The sequence below is a fragment of the Podarcis melisellensis genome (assembly GCF_964234715.1).
Source record: "Podarcis melisellensis genome assembly, chromosome: 2".
NCBI classification, from domain to species: Eukaryota; Metazoa; Chordata; class Lepidosauria; order Squamata; family Lacertidae; genus Podarcis; species Podarcis melisellensis.
The window spans coordinates 27,389,015-27,413,145 of NC_138529.1; the positions used below are offsets into that span (position 1 = coordinate 27,389,015).

Sequence of the window (24,131 nt, forward strand, 5' to 3'; positions counted from 1 at the left end):
CCTGCTCCTGCCAACCTAGTAGTTCGAAAGCATGTCAAAATGCAAGTAGATAAATAGGTACCGCTCCGGCGGGAAGGTAAACGGCGTTTCCGTGCGCTCTGGTTTCCGTCACGGTAAACGGCTCTCCGTGCGCTGTTCTGGTTTGCCAGAAGCAGCTTAGTCATGCTGGCCACATGACCTGGAAGCTGTACGCTGGCTCCCTTGGCCACGACTGGACCTAATGTCGGCCACGACTGGACCTAATGGTCAGGGGTCCCCTTTACCTTTACCTGTTGTTTCACAGGGGCCAGTGAGGGTTGTGGCTTGAGAAGAGCTCCAGATAGAAAAAGCTGGAGGGGAAGGAAGGGGTATGTTCCCCCAGCAGAGTGACTTTTCCTCTTTCTGGAACAGCAGGAGAAGTAATGTTGGCCGTGGATCATTCTTACAGGGAAAGTGCTGATTAAAAAAGAGGGAAGGTGCCAAAAGGTTTCTGGGAGATGATTTATAATGAAATGATAAAAATGTTGAAAAGGTCTTTTATAAAAAAGGCCAGAAGCCTTTCTTTTAGGAATAATGGGTTCAGATATACTTAAGAGATCAGAGAAATATTTACGCAACAACGGCAACCTGAATGGTGTACGCTCATTAGTGGAAGGAGGGCACAGTACCAACAAAGGAGAAATGGCAGAGAGAATTGATGCAAAAATGGTTAATTGATCTGGAGGAATAAGAGAGCACGGAGAAAGAGTCGTTAAAGTAGACTGGAAAAAGTTTGTGGAATATTTGAAAAATTATCGTAAGCAACTCCAAACAATGGTAGGAATAGAGTAAATATAGCAGTAAAATAATAAATGGAGGGGGGAAATGGTAGAGAAAGAATAAGGAATAATCAGAATAGGCAGCAGTAAAGGAAAATTGAAATGAACCGTGGAAAGGGAAGGGGAGGGAAGTCAACAATTAAAGTGTGGTTTGTATTTGTTTGATTTGTGCAGATTTGTAAAACTGAAAATGATAAATAATTTTTAAAAAGGGAAGGGGTGGGTGAAGTTCCCCCAGCACAGATACCCCTTGAAAGAAGCTTATCCAGGGCATTTTTTCAGCTGGAATTTATTGGTACTGATGGTGCCATTGCCATTCTAAGAGAACAAGGGAGGCGTTCATGGTGAGTTCTGCCACCTCTTTTTCTAGAAGATCAACCGCACCAAGGTTATCCATTACAAGGAGACTACCTCTTGCACCATTAGCGCTGATGCAGGCTAGTACTGTGTGCTTGTGGTGCATTTCTGTTATTGCCTGACATATGTTGTGCGTGTCTGTGTATGAGGGATGCACCTTTGAGGGCAGGGGAGGCAAGTACGCTAAACATACTGAACAGCAGTCAGTTGCCATTATTTTTTCCATTTCTTCCAGATTGCATAAGCTCTTTCGGCAGGCACTTGCCTCGTTTTTATTTCTTGTACTGCACTTCATACAATTTTAAGCACTTCACAAGGAGCGTAAACAAAACATCCATGCTGTAGGAAACCCGAGGCAAAGCGGCATCTCTCACCTCCTGGGAGAGAAGGAGCCTGAGACAGACCCAAGGACTGGAAGGGGGAAAGCTCTTGGTCCATAACTCTGCTTTAAATGCCAAGAAGGTCTCAGGTTCAATCCCTGGCAGGTAGGGCTGGAAAGGTAGCCTGTCAGCCCAGGCCACTCAGTGTAGACCAGGCATAGGCAAACTCCGGCCCTCCAGATGTTTGGGACTACAGTTCCCATCATCCCTGACCACTGGTCCTGTTAGCTAGGGATGATGGGAATTGTAGTCCCAAACATCTGGCGGACCGGAGTTTGCCTGTGTGTAGACAATACTGGTCTATCTGGCTCAGTGGGATGCGGGTGGCGCTGTGGTTTAAACCACCGAGCCTCTTGGGCTTGCCAATCGGAAGGTCGACGGTTTGAATCCCTGTGATGGAGTGAGCTCCTGTTGCTCTGTCCCAGCTCCTGCCAACCTAGCAGCTCGAAAGCACGCCAGTGCAAGTAGATAAATAGGTGCCACTCTGGTGGGAAGGTAAACATGACCCAGAAATCTGTCTGTGGACAAACGCCGGCCTGAAAAGTGAGATGAGCGCAGCAACCCCATAGTCGCCTTTGACTGGACTTAACTGGCCAGGGGTCCTTTATCTTTACCTTTTACCTGGCTCAGTATAAAGCAGCTATGCTACCTATCATTCAGAGCACTGGATATTCAGGGTCATGGCCTGGGAAGGATTCACTCCCCTTCCCGTCTTCTCCTGCTTCTGTTTGTACCTTCATGTCACACAGCCACAGTCCTTATTGAGGATTCTGCCAAAGTCTGCCTTCTAACCAACTGAACTGAGTCCCGGAGGATAGATGGTGCTGTAAAGAAATAAGACTGCAAAGAGGACCATTATTCTGCTTCCGGCTCCGGCAGAATGAAATGTTGACCACAAGCCTTCCGCTTACAAAGTGTACACACAGCACCAGGCTGAAGGTGTTTTGAATAACTGCTCCAGTTTGGAGCTGTTTCTGCATGTTTTATTATGCCATGCAAGTTCTGTGCAAAATGAAATACTTCTCTTTAGAGCTAGGCCACCCAAAACTTCTTCTTTGGATGGAGAAAATCACCCAGGTTCTAGGGTCTGAAGCAAGGGTGCTGCGTGGTGCTTAATGGACTCAGGGCACAGAAACCCCCATAAACACAAATCTACATATATTGTGCATGTATCAGATTTTGTATTGATGCCTCTGGGCAAATCAAGATGGCGGGTAGCTAAGGGTAGCAAATAAAGTATTGTGGGGTACTGTATTTGGTTTGGGGTGGCTTTTGGGGGAGTGAACTGCTTTTTCTGTATGAGTGTGTGTAGTTTTTTTTACCTGGCTTCTTTTTTTGGGGGGGGGGTCCTTTGCACCACCTATTTTTCTTCTGTGAAAGGGTATTTTGTGGTGTCTATGACAAAAGGGTTGTGGACCTTGCAGCAAACAAAGCAAATATTTTTTGTTTGTTTAAAAGAAGTAGGAAAAGGGGGCTGGAGATCTGAGGTATGGCACAAGAACGGGGGGTCTGGAATTTCCTGGAATACCCCCACCCCCACCACCTTATAACACTCCTGGTCTGAAGGCACCTGATGTAGCAATTTTGCTGATGCTTAGTAGATCTTAGACCTGGGTAGAAGGTAAAGGAAGGACCCCTGAACAGTCAAGGGCGACTATGGGGTTGTGGCGCTCTTATTGCTTCAGGCTGAAAGAGCCAGCTTTCCAGCTCATGTGGCCAGTGTGACTAAACCACTTCTGACAGAAACCAGAGCACACGGAAATGCCGTTTACCTTCCTGCCACAGTGGTAACTATTTAGCTACTTGCATAGATTTGCTTTTGAACTGTTAGGTTGGCAGGAGCTGGGACAGAGCAATGGGAGCTCACTCCATCATGGGGATTTGAACCGCTGACCTTCTGATCGGCCAGCCCAAGAGGCTTGGTGGTTTAGACCACAGCGCCACCTGTGCTGGGCAGTGCCTGGATGACAGAATATCTGGAAACTGTAGTTTGTTAAGGATGCTGAGAATTGCACATCCCAAAGGAGTAAACTATAGTCCCCAGCATCCTTTGGGGGAATTCAAAGTGTGCTTTAAACATATGGGGTGTATGCAGTCTTGAGCTGTATTCAATCATTCAAAAGAAAGTGTGAGGGATGTAAAATAGGGAGGCGGGGAGAGGAACAGACAGGCCAGCCCTCAGTGTCCTTGTGTGCACTGGGCAGGCCTGCTCTACCCTGTGACTCTCCTGAAAGGAGCTAAGTCAATAGATGAGTGAATAGACTGCTGTGGTAGCCAAATCTCTCTCTTTGTGGGTTGAAGTGCAGCACAAAAGCCCCATGCACCCTCTTTGTGGTGCAATGGGTCGGTGTGTCTGGCTGTTAACCAGAAGGTTGGTGGTTCGAGCCCACCCAGGTATAGCTGTGGGCAGAATTCCTACATTGCTGGGGGTTGGTCTAGAGGACCCTCGGGGTCCCTTCCAACTCAACAATTCTATTATTCTCTTTGATGTGCAATAGGGAAATATACCCACTTTCCAAATTCAGGTGCATACTTTCCCAAAAGTACTTCCAGCCGCCTCTCCTCCTTCCAGGGAGCATGGCCTTAAACATGCCAGCCTCTGGACGTTTTGGACTACAAATCCCATCAGCACCTGCTGGTTGGGGCAGATGGGAGTTGTAGTCCAGAACATCCAGGGGCTGGCAGGTTGGCGAAGGCTCCCCTAAGCCAAGAAGTAGGTTATGTGAAAGTGGTCACTGTCGCTTTAATTGTGGTCATCATCCTTTCCAAACCAAGCCAGAACAGTAGCCAGGGATAAGCGGTCCACCCTTCCAGTCAGAATGCAAAAGGAATCATTAGCACACACCCCCACCCCACCCAATACATAACTTTGTGCAAGTTAATGGTTCTTGAGTTAGATGTAAAAATGATGCAAATTGGGGGAGGGGAGGGGATGGTTGGGGAGGCTTTTGAAACTATAATTGAGTTAATGGAAGCTCAGCAAGTGCCTCGTTTTTTTGGGGGGTGGGGGCGTAATTGGTCGATTTTGTCACTTGTGTCCATTTACAAACTTCGCTTTTCTTTTCTCTATTGATTTTTCCCCCTTAACAAAGTGAGGCACTTAAAGGCAATTTCTGAAAGCCCCAAATGATTAATAAAACCCCATTTCCCTCTCTCATTAAAACAAAGGAATTAGAAGCTACCACTTGATTTGTTTAACAATCCTGCGAAAACTTCACCGGAAGCTGTTCACAATGGCTGATTCCTTGTTGTAGTAATGGATCAAGGATTTATTTTCATTTTTTTTTTTGAAAAAAAACAACCCTTCGGAATGAGACAATGAGAGGGACAGCTCTCTTTGTTGAGAGGGAAGCATGGACTGTGTTGGGTCAATGTACTTCCTTGCTAAAGGAATCAATGATCAGGATTTTTAGTCCTTCCTCTCTCTCTCTCTCTCTCTCTCTCTCTCTCTCTCTCTCTCTCTCTCTCTCTTTCTCCCTAGCCAAAGACACTGGTGTCTCTGAGATACCTTTCCCTTGTCTCTAGTCTCTGTTCAATACACAGCCAGGAACAGTGAGATTTTGGAGCTGCTATACTATTCAGCTGCTGGTCTGTCTTAGTATTTTCTCATCTGACTAGTAATAATTTTCCAAGGCTCACACATTGCCATTTGTGTGTGTGTGTGTGTGTGTGTGTGAGAGAGAGAGAGAGAGAGAGAGAGAGAGAGAGAGAGAGAGAGAGAGAGAGAGAGAGGAATAGGGGCAACCATCCAGGACCCCATATTTTCACAGGCCCCATGCTTGGCTGCAGTGGCCACGGTGAAGATCTCCATCTCTTCCCTTGCTAGAGCAAGGCAAGGAATGAGGAAGTGAAGGGCCTTGCGGGTGTTGGCACCACTAAAGCAGCAGCAAAAGGGGGGAAATGTAAGCAAGGAGGAGAGGCTGCAGCTGCTAAACTGGTGCAAAACAACAACAACAAAAAGTAAGCTGGAGGAAAGGAAGAGAAAGGGTTGTTACAATCACCAAGGAGGAGTAAGAATTCCCAGTGAAATACTGAATGCCTGGTGTGAGAGGACCCTGAAAAATGAGGAGGGGAGGGAATGGAATGGAATATCCTGGAAGAGAACATGACTGGCTGGATTATTCCACAGCAGCACTCGCCAACCCACGTTGCAACACACTGCTGCAGTTCCACTGGTCCTGAAATGATTCTGTTGGTGGGAGACTATGCTGTGTGTATGTATGTCCTGGCCGATGGCAAGACCCCCCTCTTGGCCTCACTGATGCGGTCCAAAGGAAAGCAGAGCAATACGTTTGGCACATAGGTGTAGCCGGGGGGGGGACTGCCCTCCCCCAAATCAAGTAAATCAATAAAAATACTTAACTAACTGAGGTTATGCCCCCCCACATGAAGCCTGCCCCCCCCAACATAAATCCTGGCTATGCCCATGGTTTGGCACCAGCTTGGCTGCTGGAGTTGTAGGAAGGAGATGTAAATAATAGTAATAGTAATAGTAATTTATTATTAATACCTTGCCCATCTGGCTGGGTTTTCCCAGCCACTCCAACCATCTTAGGGACTCCATTCTGGATTTGTGCAGGGTTTCCTCCTTAGCCCTTTCTTCTCCTAGATGGGTTGCCTACCTTCCCAGGCTGACAAGCCCCACCTGCCCCTTGCTTCCCTCTGCAGCACGTGCAAAAACCACCTTCTTGACCGTTGGATCCAGTCTTCCTCGCCCAAGCCTGTCTTTGCATGCAGGGGAACACACACGGCACAGCGGGAACAAAGTTACTTATTCATACACCTGGAGAGGTTGCTCTTCCAGGATAAGTATCTGGGGAGATGATTCCTAGAAGAGGATTGCGGGGAGGGGAGGGAGGAAACATCTCTAAAGAGACCACAGAATCAATTTTCTAAAAAGAAAGCAGGGATGATGAGTGATGCATTAGGCTGCTTCTCTCCCTCAGGATGTTTTCACTGTGAGGCCTGGGAACTGAAGTAATACACCTTGCAGGGAACTTGCATCCAGCTGAGGAGGAGTGAAGTTTTACAAGGCCAGGTGGGTCCGTTTGCGTGGCGAGACCCCAGACCCCCTAGCTCCCCCCGAAATAAATACACAAAGACAAGTATGTTGGATAGATGGGATAAACAAGGCCACAACTTTATTGGTTACAGATGTGAGCGGTTTGGCTTTGGCAATTGGGTGAAGCAAGACTATATCCTGACTCCTGCCCATCTGCAGGAAGTATCTTAAGGGTCGACCACCAGAAGGGGGAGCCCTATGGTGTACATCAATGGAGCACCCCCAGGGTCCTAGCCCACGCCAGGAACCACACCCCCGGGTCCCTTTAAGGGGATACCCCTAATGTGGAGGAGCAGGCAGAGGAACAACCTCCCATAATAAGGCTTACCCAATGCCTAACCTTACAAAGTTGTGGCGATTGCTACTAGGTAGGCAAAAAAGCAAATGGCTAGTGCCATTTTTGCCAAATGGAAAAATTCCAAGCCAGCCCCAACAACCAGGCGACTGACATAAGTCATAGCAAGGCCATAGTCAATCCATGCAAGAAAAGAGGATGGGTGGGCTGCGAAATCCCACGAATGGAGACAAAAGGAGGCCATACACTTACCAGACGGTGTCATATGCTGTCGGGTGTTTCAACTTTGAAAGCAAAAACAGGAGTATTCTCTCCCTTTCTTCCATGGCTGCCCTGGTTTTATTTTAAGCCGTTGACTGGAAAGACTCTTGCTGAAAGTGGGGCTTTATTGTTGTTGTTCATTAAATTGGTATACTGCCCTATGCCCACAGGTCTCAGGGCAGTTACGACATAACATCACAACATAAAAAAAACATTAAAAAAAATGACAACTAAATAACCCTCCCCCCTTTCCACAACACGTTTTTGAAAGGGCATTGGGTGTCAGTCAACCAAAGGCCTGGTTACAGAGGGGCGTGTTTGCCTGGCGCCTAAAGGTGTATAATGAAGGCACTCTCTTTATCAATCGTGATCAGGAATTGGGGTTTGCTATCAGAGAGGGAGCCTGAGGAATGTCTACCACATCCAAGGAAGGCAGTGGGCATGTGAATTAGCCGCTCACGACCAGAAAAATAACAATGCAGGACACTTTCAAAACTGGGATAAGCGGTCTTTGACTTTCATCCCAGCTCCAATAGCTGTGGCTGTTATTAAAAGGTATGCATGTATTAAAGAGTGTTGATGACCTACCACTAAGGCTGGGAAGAAAATCAAAAGACCTGATTTGGGTGGGAGAGAAAGGAGTTCTCAGAAGACTTTGAAAACTGGCGATGTCTCAGCGGATGAAAAAGTGTGCCGAGCTGAAGAAAGACACAAGAAGTTGCTTAAGCCAAGTCAGTCTATCTGCCCATCTAGCCCAGTATTGTCTGCTCTGACCACCAGCAGCCCTTCAGGCTCCCAGGCAGACATGTCCCCCATTGCCTAACTGGAGACACTGGGAACTGAGTCTGGAAAGCCTGGGTAGAGTAAAACATGTGCCCCGACACTTAGCTATGTCTCCTTCCACAATGAGGATCCCCCCACAATAGTTTTTATGAGAACTTGAAGTAATTTGAGAGAGGCATCACTTTTTATGGTATACCTTTGTCTTATTGTCGCATCTGACCAGAGAGGTATTTGTGGGTATTCGAAAGTTAGTTAGTTAGTTTAACAACAACAACAACAACCCAGCCAAATCAGAGGGGGCACACGAATGAGTGTATTCTATACTGCAAGTACCATTCCTGTCTTCCACTCTGTTAGGGTGAAGATAGATGTAATATAAATAGAGAAGCCACAGCAGATTCTTCACCTGCAATGTGAGCTTAGTTATTCAGTTTACATGCCAGACACCAGTGAGTCAGACACTGGTTCAGCCATCAGTCTTGCTTCAGGTGGACTGTCTAACCTTTAAAAAATATTTAACGTATCACCCGTATGTAGGGCTTCCAAACGTCTGGATCAGGGGTAGGCAACCTAAGGCCTGGGGGTCGGATGCGGCCCAATCGCCTTCTCAAACTAGTCTGGGGACCGTCCAGGAATCAGCGTGTTTTTACATGAGTAGAATGTGTCCTTTTATTTAAAATGCATCTCTGGGTTATTTGTGGGACATAAGAATTCGTTCATATTTTTTTAAAAAAAATATAGTCCAACCCACCACATGGTCTGGGGGACAGTGGACGGGCCCACGGCTGAAAAAGGTTGCTGACCCCTGGTCTGGATTTTCCCGGACATCACTGGGAATTGATGATGGAATTGAAGGCAGAATTGAGGTCTGGGGGTGGGGATTTTGTATGAGTTAATCATTGCCTTTTTTAAAAGGTTAAGAAAGAATTTTTCATGAATAGATACATTCTATTTCTAAAAGAACTGCAAACCATTTCTAAAACAATTACAAACTATTTTTAAAAGAATTGCAAAACTGTTTTGGAAATAGGGGGAATGGCGTTGTGATGACCCAAGTGCTAGCCAATAGGTGCCCTCCACAGGCAGCTCCATTATGCTGAAAACTCACACAACCCTTTTTTAAAAAAAAAGCTTGTTTCCACATGAAAACAGTATGTTGAACTAGTAAAACTGCCTCTAACACTCTCACAATGGCATGTTGCATGTGTTACATCACAAGAAATATCTCTTGTTGGCATTAGGAAATATGGGGATGTTCCCTCCCTGTGCATACATAGTAATTTTGAAATGGCCCTTGATGCAAAGCAGTTGCTTTAATTTACCGTAGTTTCAATTTCCATTCTGTTGGTTGGTAGTTATGTTTGCAGTTATGCCCAGACTGAAATCAGCAGAAGCCTTTTCCTTTTGGCTCAACTCTTCTTCTAGGGGGTGTTTGTGGAATTACTAGAGTAAAAATGTATTCTCTTGTTTCAGTCTCAGGAACGGAGGCAGAGAGAGATGAGACACTGTGTGGTAATATATATGCATGAGATCAGTGGGATATATACATACATATGAGTTATATACACTGACACAAGTAAGGATTGGGCGCATGTTTGTGGTCAACTATACATGCACAATAATCTGGTTTGGGGGAGTGAAACACAATTGCTGCCATTTCATATTTTGTGCCGTCCTTGATATAAAGCCTTTATTTGTTATGTCGCATTGATGCCGATGTGCCCCACGGCCAGGATGGATCTGTGGGCCACTCCTAAGGGGGCCCCTGCATCAGGGCAATCTAGATGGACTTTATTTATATCTATAAGATTTTGCAGACTTTGGCTATAAACTGGGGCCCTACAAAAAAAAAAAAAATCAAGTTGTGCCCCCACTGCTTCAAATTGGGCCCCACTGGCTAGCCCTGAGTCTAATAGTTGTTGGGCCCGAGTTGTCCTGCCCTCGCATGAAGTCTTGGGTTTGCAATTTTGGGAGAGGGGAGACTGCCCGCTAGGGAGTATTAGGGCTGGTGAGGCCCCCTAGATTTAGAGGCCCTAGGCTTCAGCCTACTTAGCCTATACATAAATCCGGCACTGTTGCCAGTTCAAATCCCTGTCACGGAGTGAGCTCCTGTTGCTGTGTCCCAGCTTCTGCCAACCTATCAGTTCGAAAGCACGCAAGTGCAAGGAGATGAATAGGTACCACTGTGGCGGGAAGGTAAACGGCATTTCCGTGCGCTCTGTTGTGCCAGAAGTTTAGTCATGCTGACCACATGACCCGGAAAGCTGTCTGTGGACAAACGCCGGCTGCCTCAACCTGAAAGTGAGATGAGCACCGCAACCCCATAGTCGCCTTTGACTGGACTTAACCATCAGGGGTCCTTTACCTTTACCTTATACTTTATGCCGGTCAAATGGATGGGGTACAAATAAAGCTACTACTGTTGTTGTTGTGCTTGTTATTAGCATGCACCTCTTTGGAGAGGTGAGGTTAGTGGGCAGAATCAGGTTAGAATATGGTATATTAGGGCTGGAGCCTACCTAGCCTTTGGAGTTTCCTGCCTTTTAAGACTTCAGACTTTCATTTCTTTACACAACACAGTTTCATCTGTCAGATTGCAAAATACTGGATGGTTGGCCGCTTTGCAGAATGCCTGTAACATTTGCAGGCTGCTTTACTTGGGAGGTAGCCCTGTTTCCAGTGAGGCTTCCTTCCCAGATCTGGCTCCCAGTGAGGCCTCTGCTAAACCCAACCATGGGACCCACTCCATACCTTAATGGAGCTGCCCATGTTTGGCATTGGGCACAAATGAACTGAGGGAGGAAGGAGGAGTGAGCCACCACTGGAGCAGGGTTGTGCACACATGAGTGCGGCACCGGCTGAGGCGTGGGATACATTTATTCAGTAGCTCAGGGCTGATTAGTTGCAGGTGAGCAGATGGCACGTGGTTTGGATTTCGGCGAGGTTCGGGAGCAGGCGATTGGAAACACATTGCTTGGCAGAGCCGGCTGGCTTATTGGGGAAGGGCGTGTGATCCAGCTAAGGCCCAAGGCATCTTCCACATGTCGGAACAGGAGAGGCTATGAGAATCGCAGAGCAAGACAAAAGCACAGGTCATCAAGGCCAGGCCCTGACCTTTGGGGCTGAATGCATCAGCCAGCCAGCCAGCAAGCCACAGATCGACTCATTCAGTCCAGAGCTGAATGGGGAAAGGCTGCGGCTCAGCGGCAGGTTGTATGCAGGTTCAATCCCTGGCATCTCCAGGTAGGGCTAAGAAGAGACCTTTTGGCTTAAAGGCTATAGAGCCACTGCCAATTAGTGCAGACAATACGGACTTTCTGCCATCATACAGCAAGTGTGCTACAGAAAGGACTCCTTGCAGAACAAAGAGCTCCAGGTAAGAGTCAGGCTGCACTTGGGTTTGTGTAGAATGGGTAGTCACTAAGAGCAGGACTTGGGAGGTTCCCAGGAGGGGTGGAGGAGAAATTTTATTAAGTTCACATATAAAGGCGAACCAGTGAAATCTGCACTTTCTGTAACAGCACGAGAACCAAAGTACAGAAATCCTTTGGAATTGGCACTTGCCCAGATTTTGAGATGCAGGTCTACAACCAAGCTTTACCAAAATGCATAAATCAGGGAAAAGTTCGCAGAAAAAAATGAATATATTTTTGAGATTGACATACAAAGATGTGTTGTATTCAAGGAAATTGCTTGCGAAAATGTGTACATTAGTCCAAACTGCATACAAACATGTGTTTATTAGAAGAAATTGGTACCAAAATGATGAATTTTTGCGAGGATCTTTTAAAAAAACCGCTGCAGAGTTGTGGAGAACTGAAGATTAGAAGAATGAGAAAGTGATGGGCACGGGCAAATTCCCTGCCTCTCATCCACCAACTCTTTATCTGGCCTTTTGGGGCAGGTTGATTGCTCTCAGCCTCTGCCCTGCATCTTCATTATTTTGATGAAAATAATAACACCACTGCCTTACCTTATAGGACACTGTCAGAAGCTACCAAGATAACACCTGCAAAATCCAGTGGTACCTCATGTTACATACGCTTCAGGTTACAGACTCCGCTAACCCAGAAATAGTACCTCGGGTTAAGAACTTTGCTTCAGTATGAGAACAGAAATCGTGCTCCGGCAGCACGGCAGCAGCAGGAGAACCCATTAGCTAAAGTGGTGCTTCAGGTTAAGAACAGTTTCAGGTTAAGAACAGACCTCCGGAACAAATTAAGTACTTAACTGGAGGTACCACTGTACTTTAAAAACTCAGAAGTGTTTTATTCATGCTAAGTAGGGTGATGACGATGCTTAAAAGGGAAGGGAAAGCAAATCATTGTTATTAGTTTTATCAATGCGCATCTGAAAAATTTGTGCAAATCGCCGTTGTTGAGGGAGTGGAGGGCAGCCATTTTGTGATGCTGGGTTGGGGTGTGTGTGGGAGAGGGAGGGGGGAATTTATGGAAACCACAGGTGTTTACTTTGTTGTCCGCCTTCAACTACAACCAGTGCTTTTTTTCTTTAAAAAATGTTTAGGGGTACTCTCATTTTGACTCAAAAAAAAATTCACCATTTTATAGTTCAATTCAGGAAAGATAAATACAGTAAATGGACAAAAGTACGAAGATTCACAAAATGTTTAGGGGTATGTGTATCCCTGCACCCCCCAGAAAAAAACAACAACACTGACTACAATTATCATCATCCCTGCTGGATGGTCAGGCTAGCTGGGGATGAGGGGTTGGGAGATCAACCACCTCTGGAGCGCCACAACTGAGGCAACTCTGGTGTAAAGTCTCCCTACATATGTGTGTTCAACATGTGCACTGTTATGTATTCAGTGGTCTGTGTTTGCCTGAGCTTGAGTCTGGACTCAGGATTCTGAGCCCCTGTGTTCTGATATCCAAATCACAGAACATTTCAGGATTTGGGCCTCTGCCATTGGCCCTTAAACTCTGAGTTATGATTCGCAGCCTAGAAGTTAAGACAGCCAATCATGTTGGGAGTGGGAGTGGCCCAGGCCTTCAGAAATATATATAAGCAGTTGCTTTGCCCCTGTTGTCAAGTTCTGTTAGTTCAATAAAAGCTCTTGCTGTTAGCACTGTGTCTTGCCTCGTAGGAACCCACCTACACTTCATGCACGGCCGTGTATGCGTGTGGCACCGAGAAGTAATTAAATAAATCAATTCAAACTGTGGGGTTTTTAAAAAGGGTTTCCAGAGGTTTAGAGGGTGTTTACAGGCTTTTTCGATGATATTCCCCACTACACACAATTTCATGTATACATGCAGTACCGAGGAACACTTACCCTGCGTAAGTGGGGAAGATGCCTTTATTTGTGTAAGTTTAGACCTCTGGCAATAGTGATCTCTCTGCCTCCCTCTCCCTCTCTCTCGGCAGCCAATGGAATGGAAATAAAGAGAGAGAGTCGGTGGAAGAAGACTGGAAAAAGTTTAAAGACTATTTACAGAAATACTGTAAAATCAATGAATGTTAGAAAAATGTTGGAATGAAGTTATATGGCTTTAGTAGAAATGTTATAAGGAACTAAGTACAAATAGATTATTAATGTATTAAAGGGGAAAAATAAGGTTAGAATATGTTAAGATAAATTACAGGACAGAAAACAGAGGAAGATGGAAAGGAATTGCTGAAACAGTTAACTGAAGTGGAATACAAAAAGGGAGGTGTGAGGAGGTCGTTGAAACAAGTGAATGAAAGATAAGATATTGAAATTATTGGATGTGTCTTAAATTGTTTTTGTTTTGTTTTGTTAGTTTAATGTCTTAGTGTTAGTGTTATGTAGTGTCTTTGTTTTTGTATTGTACTGTATTGTTTTGTTTAATTTTTTTTCTTTTGTAGTGTTTAAACTGTTAATAAATATTATTATTATTTTTTAAAAAAAGGAAATAAAGAGAGAGAGTAAGGGGTGGCTCCACCCAATTTTGACTTTGGCCCTGACCACATCTGGTCTGCAGTCCACCTTCCTAGAGAGTGTGATCCTCAACAGTAAATAAGCCACTGTCACAGAGTGGAATATAAACCAAAAACATAAACAACAAGGTACAATATTTAATCGATTGCAATATTTTAAGCGCTAAAAGGGATACCCTCCGATGAATTGGGTAGCATATTTAAAATGTTAACATAATTTTTAGAAGCACGGTAAACAGTATTAGAAGATTAGAGCGCTTCCCCTCCCCCATATGTAAATGCATGCACATTTAATCAATCAGTCAACCGGCACTCATGCACTTAATCAGTTTTGATTTTTTTTCTAATTGTGTGACAGCACCAGTAAACAAATAAAGGAGCTGCACTTGGGGGTGGGCACAAATTTGTGGGCAAACAGGAGTAGGCATTACTAATAGAGATGATGTCATGAGATGGTGTCATACTTACAAAGGCTGCCCTCAAAACCTTGGTCAAAGATATCATAACTATTGGCCTCAACCTTTTCCAGGACACTGAGTGAATGACTCATTCCCCCACACAGCATCCTTCCTCCTCTATCCCAGATATTCCAGACATCTCATATGCAGAAAGAATCCCAGTTGCAGGTAGGCTGCATGTATTTATGGGCACATAGGCTAGATTGGCCCAGACCGTTTTTGGTGTGGCTCTTTTGCACTCCATGAAACCCAGAATATGCAAAGGAGAAGGGCAGAGCAACCAATAAATATCCAATATCAGGTTTGCTAGGTTTGAGAAGTAGCAAGTGGGGCAGAGACGCTGAGGACTGGGATAATGGCTGATGGGTTGACTTGGAAAGCTAGTAAGAAAATACAAGAAAAGCCCTGGGTTGTGGGTGTTATTTCCTCATACTCCCCTAATTTTGAGCTGATTTAGAAACCTTTTTTGGCTAAGAACTTTGGCAAAAATTATTTCAACAAAATATATAAAATCAGCTCTGTACACAGCTGTCTCTGAAAAGGGGGAGTGGCCATGTGATTGACACAACATCCAGCCAATCCATGCTCAGCACAGCCAGTTCCTGCTAAAAAACAGATGAATCTGTCCCCCCCAGCTTGATCTATGGGAGAAGGCTGTACATGTGCCCTTAATGCTGTGATTATGATTCCACAGTGGCCTCACTGCTGTTATTAAATATGTCTTCATGCATTCTGAGTCATTAAGTGACTCCACATGAGCTGACTTTCTCTGTGACGCTACTGTCAGTGGCAGGACCTGAGTGTCCATTTTGCCATTTGCAACAGGTGGCAATAAAGTTTTTGACTAGACTATCGGCTGATCTTTGATTCCATTCTTCCTGGACTTTCAAAATGCTTGGCTGAGGCTAGAGCATCAGTGGTGAAGGCAGGACAAATCAGTTCATCTTCTACAAAAACAAGAACTAGATCGCGTTTCATCTTTTACCTCCTTCTCTTTGCTGTTTAGTTTAGTTGCAGGACAGGTAAGGAATGGAATGACAGTACTTTCATGGGGTACGCAGTGCAATTACAGAACACTAGAGACTGAATGAAAGAAGAGGTAACTTGAATGGATTGCTAGGTCCAGGAAGAGAGATGTTCAAAGGGAAGGAGGAGACCCAAGGAGAAACTGTATAGGATACCAAAAGAGGGAGTATCCTTCTAGCTAGGAGTCCTGGAAATGCTTAGAACTGGATAGCATGGGATTGGCTGGATGGTTCCATCAGTTATTCAAATATCCTTAATTTTCTCTTCTACTAATGCCCCCAGAGGCTCTGCCTCACCTTCCCAGCCAGTGGAGGTGTTGAAGAAGCCATGATGCTACCTAATATTTAAAAGCTTTCAATTATTTTAATCCATCAGAAGCTACCCTAGAGAATTCCTGTCAGCAGGAGAGAAAAAATGTGATAAATGAGCCTCTGCCTTTGTATTATTATGAGATTATACTGTTTATCCAGTTTTCAAGTTAATGTTAAGAGCAATTATGCCGGCATCTTGGGTGCTTTGGGGAGCCTTGTCCCTGAGGTGCCTGAGGATGGTTCCTTAGGATCCTTGTTGAAAGGCTAGGTCAGATTTCACCTTTTCCACCACATCTTCTTTCCTGTTCACTTTCTCTGTCTAATTCCAGGTGGGACTTTGCTCACGTTTCCATCCATTCACCAGCCCCTATAAAACAGAAGGAGTTAGACCCAGACAAAGTTTCTTGATGGAATCTCTGGCATTCCTGAAAAACCTGGTGGGAAACCAATTGCTACAACATGCCCTCCGAAATGGACTGATGGTTTGAATCCAGAATCCTGCACCTGTCCCTTCTCTCGGATGAAAGGGTGCATCTAGGCTTCAGTTCCATATTTGTACATTTTTGCAGAGGCGTACCTAGACCCACTTGTGCCCTTGGCAAGGAGATGTATCGGCGCCTCCGAAGCTCCGAAGCGAGACCATGGACAAGAAACTCAGAAAGTTTGCTTTTGTTTTCTTCCATCTTGCATCCACAAAACAAATGTTTGTGTTAATTTATGTTTCAGTTTATGTGCACGTTTATGATATTGTTTTCTTACACTATCAGCTCTGTTAACACTTAATTGAAAACCCCGATAAACATTTCTTTAAAGGGGAATTAGGCAAGTTGATGGAAGATAAAGCTGAATCGTAGGGTTGGAAGGGACCCTGAAGATCTTCGAGTCCAACCACCTGCAATGCAAGATGTCCCTTATGGGGATCGAACCTGCAACCTTGGTGTTATCCATACCACACTCTAACCAACTGAGCTATCAAGGGCTGCTTAGCCATGATGCCTATATGTTACCTATAGGACAAGAGGCAGCATGTACCCAGATGCCAGCACATCAGAACACAATTGGAGAATGCTCTGGCACTCGTGTTTTTCTCATGAGCTTCTTGGAGGCATATGGTTGGCTACTGTGAGAAACAGGACCAGGTCGGCCTTGGGTCTGATCCAGCTGCAGGGCTCTTCTTGTGAGCTTATGGGGTTTTGCAGAATTCTTCTATACAGTGGTACCTTTGTTTTCGAACTTAATCCATTCCAGAAGACAGTTCAAGTTCCGAAACATTCGCAAATTGAAGACTCAGTACGTAAGCCTCAAAATGGAAAACTCAATACGGAAGCCGCTTTTCATGTTCGACTTTTGAGGCGCGTTCGAAAACCGAAGCATTTACTTCCGGGTTTACGGCATTCGAAAACCGAAATGTTTGTCAACAGAGGCGTTCGAAAACCGAGGTATGACTGTATAATGCTTCAGGTTAAGGATCAATACATGAGAAGCAGCAGATCCCAGACTCCCCTCCAGAGCGGGGAAATTTGTGATCCAAGAGTGACACAAACATAGTCTTCCCAAAACTGCCTTCCTCTCAGGATGAGCTTACACATGCTTATTCATCACTCGATAGCGGCAAAATCAAGTGATGACCTACGAATGCAAAGCAGCCATCTCAGATCAAACATCACAGCCAGAGTGCTTTCATGCTGTCTGACATCACCTATTTAAATAGAGTCAGTTACTCGGTCATCTGAAAGTCACTGAATGATGAGATATCAGGTGATATATGCTCATCTGCGAACCAGCCCTAAGAAGACTTTCCAGAGTCCAAGCAATCTTTCAACCACTTTGTGGGCTCAGCTAGACATCCCTTTGTGTAGCTGTCCATCTGGGCAAGCATATTTGTCCCTGTTGACGGTGTGGGTCCAAAGCAGTATGGTGCAGTCAGGTTCCCATTGTCTTGTTTAATTGTCCTGGTTACATGCCCGGGTGCAGGAGATCTTTGTCGTTCAGAGTAAGCCTTATTATGCAGGGTTCCAGCTTCTTCGCCTTTTTAAGGGAACATTTAATTTTCAGGCCCATTGATGTCCTCAGGAAATCTGGCATTCTCTACGCTTAGCATCCTGCAGGCCTGTAATTATCTTATATGGTGCAGAATAACGTGGCATTTGGCACCCAGGGCCTGTTGCTTCCTAGATCAGGGCTGCCTTTGTAAAACGACGTGGCCCAGGTTTATGCCCTCCAACATTTCTCTGATGAAAATAGGGACATCCTATTCCATAATAATAACAACAATAATTTTGTTATTTATGCCCCGCCCATCTGACTGGGTTGCCCCAGCCACTCTGGGCGGCTTCCAACACATAAAAACATAATAAAACATTAAACATTTAAAAACTTCTCCTAGACAGGGCTGCCTTCAGATGTCGTCCGAAGGTTGTACAGTTCCTTATCTTCTTGGCTCAGGGGTCACACAATTCCATACCCTCCGACATTTCTTTGATGAAAATAGGGGCATCCTAAGGAAAAGCGGGATATTCCGAGATGAAACCAGAAACCGGGTTGACTTCTGTAAATCTGGGACTGTCCCTGGAAAATAGGGACACTTGAAGGGTATGTGCCAAGAGTCAGGAGCAAAGCAAGTACCTTAACTGCACACAGGTTTCATTGGTCCCCTGCATTCAATTACTGTAGTAGCCCTCTCCTTTCAGGGTAAGCGACAAATCCATGTACCAGACCAGTCATATATTGTCCCTTTCAGATTCTTCTTGCCAGCTCTGCCATCCATCTCCTTTTTTGACTTTAAGATACTCTGAAGACCCCTGCAGTTAAGACTCCTCCTTCTCAAACTACAGTGGTACCTCTGGTTAAGAACTTAATTTGTTCTGGAGGTCCGTTCTTAACCTGAACCTGTTCTTAACCTGTGGTACCACATTAGCTAATGGGGCCTCCCGCTGCCGCGTGATTTCTGTTCTCATCCTGAGGTAAAGTTCTTAACCCGAGGTACTATTTCTGGGTTAGCGGAGTCTGTAACCTGAAGCGTCCGTAACCCGAGGTACCACTGTACACAGAAAAAGGCCCTTGCAAAGAGTTATTATCTCTCACAAACGTCGCTCATGGGAGAGGTATGAAGCTACCCTATCTGCCCCACAGGCCGGTGTCTGGACCGAGTGTTGTTCAGAGGTTTAATGCAACCCTTAAGAAATGCTCCAGAGGTTTCGCCGTGTCTTCTTTTTTTATGAGCTCAATAAGCAAGCCTTTATGGAAGGGATGTGAGGAATATCCACAGAAATTTCTGCTCACGCAAGAAGGGCCCTTCGCACTCTGCCACCCAGTTGGGGGAAGCGGGTGGAGATAGGGCTGCGAAGGCAACGTCATAATTTCAAACAAACAAGGAATAAAACAGGGCAGAACACCCTGACCTCTGGCAATAAAACCCGCAGCTTGGTATTGGGGTGGGGTAGGGGCTTAAAGACGCAGGCCTTGGAGCTAAACGTGTGGGAGAGCCTGTGAAACGTAATTACCATCCGTGGACAGATACATTCTGGAAGAAATCGAAAATATTTATTGCTGGCAATAACTGGCCCAGTATTACAGTTGTAGCTTGCCTTTTTATCCAACCCCCAACTTGCTTTTCTTTATTCATTCCCTCACCCCCTATCAGAATGTGAAATGCCTTGTTTGCTAGGCTGCACAGTTTGCAGGAAAAACATCTGCCCCTTGTGGCCTGGGGGACTTGGAAATGCCAAGAGGCCCGGAAGTGAGCATTAAAGCCAATCTCCCCCTGCCTTCTTTTCTGAATTTAGGTTTCCTGGAAGTCCTTGCACTTCAGGCCTCTCCGTGGTGAGAAACTAAGACTACGTCCATAGGTAAAGGTAAAGGGACCAGAGCAGCACGCGGAAACACCGTTTACCTTCCCACCGGAGCAGTACCTATTTATCTACTTGCACTTTGACATGCTTTTGAACTGCTAGGTTGGCAGGAGCAGGAACCGAGCAACAGGAGCTCACCCCATCACAGGGATTCGAACCGCCAACCTTCTGATCGGAAGTCCTAGGCTCTGTGGTTTAACCCGAGCGCCACCCATTTAAAACAAATTCTCCACATACATCCTAAAATCTTGGAACTGTAGTTTACCCATCACAGAGCTATAATTCCCAGCACCTTTAGCAAGCTATGTTCCCAGGATTCTTTGGGAGGGCATTGTCAGATCATAGGTCTCATCTTGCTCAGTATTGTCTACACTGATTTTCAGCAGCTGTCAATAATAATAATAATACCCCACCTATCTGACTGGATTTCTCCAGCCACTCTGGGCGAATTCCAACATATATAAAAACATAATAAAACACTACTTTTTTAAAAAAATTCCCTATACAGAGCTGCCTTCAGATGTCTTCAAAAGGCTATATAGTTAATCATCTCCTTGACACCTGAAAGGAGGGCATTCCACAGAGATGGTGCCACTACTGAGAAGGCTCTCTGCCTGGTTCCCTGTAGCTTCACTTCTTACAGTGAGGGAACTGCCAGAAGGCCCTTGGTGCTGGATCTCAGTGTTCAGTTCAATTTCAGATGGGGGGCATTCATAACCCTTAGGAAATGAACCTGAGACCTTCTGCATGCAAGGCAGATACTTTCCCACAGAGCTATGGCCCTTCCCCTGTTGGGAGAAGATGGAGTCAGCGGAGGAGCTGAGCAGTCCAGTCTTCTTGGTGTTACCCATTGGTATTTCCTCTTCCTTACTGAACAGCAGGCCTACCATTTCTTTCCTCTTCTTTGGAGCTGAACAAGCTATTTCATTGCTCTTGGCATCCCTCACCAACTTTTTCTGAGCTTTAGCTTTTCTACCAACCTGGGCTCCTCATCTGTATTCATCTGAGTGTCCACCAGCCATGGCTTCCTTCCATTTCTGACATGTGCCTTTCTTTCATTTTCAACTCCTCACAAAGCTTTTCATGCAGCCACTCTCTGGCATTTTGAGATGCTTCCTCACTCTTGAGGGATTGTTTGTGCTTCTAGTAACTCCTTTAAGAAAACTCCCACCCATTTGGGGCTCCTTTCCACATCAATATATCTAGACATGGCATCCATCCCACGTAGCATTTCTCTGAATTTATTAAAATCTCAGCTTTCCTGAAATTCACAACACACATTTGACTATGCTCACCTTCGGCTTTCCACAGGATCAAGAATTTGGAAGCACATTGCTCCCCCCAAAGAATTCCGAGAACTGTAGCGTCCCATCCCCCACAGAGCTACAATCCCCAGCACCCTCAACAAACTACAGTTCCCAGGACTCTTTGCAGGAAGTAATGTACTGTTGAATGTGCATTGGATGTGTTCTAAATGGATGGCTTGACTCTGCCTTGCTTCCCTATTGGTAAGGAACAAGTCGAGGGTAACCAGTCCCCTCATTCCTTCTTCTGCCTTGCTCTGAAAGAAGAAGTTTTCAGCAAGGCATGTCAGGAATTCACTGGAGATTCCATGCCTGGCAAGACTGGTCTGCCAACAGATATCAGGGTAGCTGAAGCCCCCATCCCTACTAATTGTTGCTTCTCTGAAACATCTATAATTTATTTCAGAAAAGTTATTATCCACACCCTTGCCTGGGTTAGGCAGTCTGTAGTAGACTCTGACCACAATGCTGTTTTTCGTTTTTTCCCTCTATTCATTTTTACTCAAATGCTCTCCATGGGGCTATGGTACCATATTCACTCTCCTTAATGTCTGTGAAGGTGTACATTTAAAAAAAATAAAATGCTTCCAGCCACTCTCTTTTTTTGTTGTATCTCTTGATTTTGAACAAGTTATATCCTTCAGTTGCTACATTCCAATCTTATCAAGTCATGTTTATCTTCCTGTACTAGGAGTTCAAGCTCATCTTGTTTGTTTCGTATACTCTGCATATTAGTATATAAACACTGGAAAACGTGGCTGGTCTGATCCAATGTCTCCTCTGGTATGTTATTTTGCAGTTTGCTAGATAACAGCACAACACCCCCAGTTTCTCCTGCACCATCCAAGTCCCTTCCTTTTGTGCTTACTTTCATATTTACCTTTGGGCCATCGCAGGATTTAGTTCAAAGCCCTTTTGATTAGGGACTCAGCTACATTAGTAAAGAAAAGGCGTTTTAAATGCGTTATAACCCTGTGGCACCAGATGGTGCTGTAGAGTTCTATCTTACACCCAAGTGATTTCCCATTATGAGGGTTACCATGCATTTTCCTGAAACTATTTTTGTGGTATCTAGATCCAGCCTACGTTGATTATCAATAGCAGACATTGGGGTGGGCTAGGGTAGGTGCTCACCTGACATCTGGAGATGGACTGGCATACTGGAATGGACATGGGGAGGAGTGAGTCAGTGGCAAGGTCAGCCTGGTGCAAACATACCAGCAGGAGTGCTGAAATGGCTCTGCTGGCAGGTCTGCACCATGCTGTTGTCACCACTGCCTTGGCCCTCCATCATCAATGCAGGTGACCAGAGGTCAGGTGAGCACCTCAGCCCCACCCTGCAATGCACTAATGTTCATAATCCTTCAGCCAAACACATCTAATCCTGGTGAGGTGCTGCCCATCTCCTGCCAATAGTCCGGTGTTAAGGAAGCTTTAAACTATGATTCCAGAAACCAGACATCTTTTGTTGACACCGTCTCTTTTCTGAAAGTTTTTTGAAAGTCTAAATACACAATGTTGACTGGAGCTCACCTGTATGCTTCTTGAAACTCTCAAAGATCTCCCAGAACGCTTAACAAGCTACACATCCCATGCGTCTTTGGAGGAAGTCATCTGTTTGCAGTGTTCTTTAACTGCTTAGTGTGTAAGCAGCCATGGTCCAAAATATCTGAAGGGCACCAGTTTGGTGAAGGCAGCTAGACCTCATCTTTGCTCGAACTTCGTCCAAAACTCAAGCTTAGTTCATCCTGTCAAAAAGGCTTCACTGGTTAGCTTAGTTTGGCTGAGGTGAACTATTATTTGGGAGTTGCTTCAGTTGACTTGGGGACGCGGGTGGCGCTGTGGGTTAAACCACAGAGCCTAGGACTTGCTGACCAGAAGGTTGGTGGTTCGAATCCCCGTGACGGGGTGAGCTCCCATTGCTTGGTCCCTGCTCCTGCCCACCTAGTAGTTCAAAAGCACGTCAAAGTGCAAGTAGATAAATAGGTACCGCTCCAGCGGGAAGGTAAACGGTGTTTCCGTGTGCCGGCCACATGACCCGGAAGCTGTACGCCAGCTCCCTCGGCCAATAAAGTGAGATGAGCGCCGCAACCCCAGAGTTGGTCACGACTGGACCTAATGGTTAGGGGTCAGTTGACTTGAATTTGGCTATGAGCTCCACTAATTCAGAAAACTTGGGAAATTTGGCCCCATTTGCCTTCAAAATACACTAATTTAATTCAAGTTAGGTTTTTGGCCAAGGTAGCGTACATTGAGATGGCTTACAAGTAGTTAAATTAGCTTGATTTGAGAGCAGGTTATGATGGAGAGGGCAAAATTTGGGTGGATGGTGTGTTTCAAATTGAGTTGTCTTAGGTAAGAATTGTTCCAGCTCTGCAGCAGCTGTGCTGGAATGGATTGAGTTTCTGGTTTAGTAAAGCTAACCTTTTTGGTTGAGCTGAACTGAACTGAACTGATTAGTTCTGAAAAGGAATATATTGCTCTCACCATTTCCCCTCATTTCTTATTGGCTCCCTCACCAGTTCTTTTATTGTCTTTAAGGACCGCCCTTTTAAGTTCAGCCAGAAAGGGTGGAGGCAGTTATTACCTGACTAAGGGAAGTCCATTGCTATTGATTCTTGCCCTGTAGGTGAAATAGGACTGGAAGCTTTTGTGTTCCATGCAAATACCTTTTCATCTGCAGTCCAAGCTTATGAGAAAGGATGCTTCAAGGGCCCCTGGGGAGAAGAGGGGTCCTTTTGTTATACATGTCTGAAGAGAAAGGTCAATGTGTCTGTTAGACAAAGGGCTCTGAAACTATTCCATACACTTTCCCCATATAATCTCCACAGCACACATTCAGCAGAGTAAGGTTGTGTCTTCACACACACACAGACAGACAGACAGACAGACAGACAGACAGACACTTCTCCAGCCTTCAGCCTGCACTGAGAGGCCCTATCCAAACTGCTGCCTCTGAGGATCAATGTTGAAAAATTCATGCAAAAAAAAAAAAAAGTATCACACCAGATCCCCAAACCACAAAATTAGTGTTACCAAAGGCCCTAACAGAGAAAAAGGGCAATTCGTTTGAGCATCCCATTTTTGTCTCGGCACTTAATTAAGGAACAAAAGTTCTGGGTTCTGTCTGCGCAGGTTCAAACAGGTACATGAGTTTGAATCTCAAGTTTTGAGGTTATCTGCACAGCCTCGAGGCCTGAGAACAAGAGAAGAAATAAACGATTGCTGTTTATGACCGCCCAAACCAGATCATCAATCATTTCCAAGCACATCAGACTCTGGCACTACGTGACCCTCACCTGCACAGTTTGGACTGAAGAGGTT

The 24,131-nt window shown here is 45.3% G+C and overlaps 1 long non-coding RNA gene across 2 annotated transcripts in view; it reads left to right on the forward strand.

Annotated features, from left to right (window-relative positions):
- Positions 1 to 10,426: 10,426 nt before the first annotated feature.
- LOC309363603 overlaps positions 10,427 to 24,131 on the forward strand; it is a 61,768-nt gene continuing 48,063 nt past the window's right edge. The window contains exon 1 of one of the 2 annotated variants that reach the window (XR_014165462.1): positions 10,427 to 11,311. This is a non-coding gene — a long non-coding RNA (uncharacterized lncRNA). The remainder of the gene's footprint in view (positions 11,312 to 24,131) is intronic. The other variant, XR_014165463.1, reaches the window with a different exon arrangement.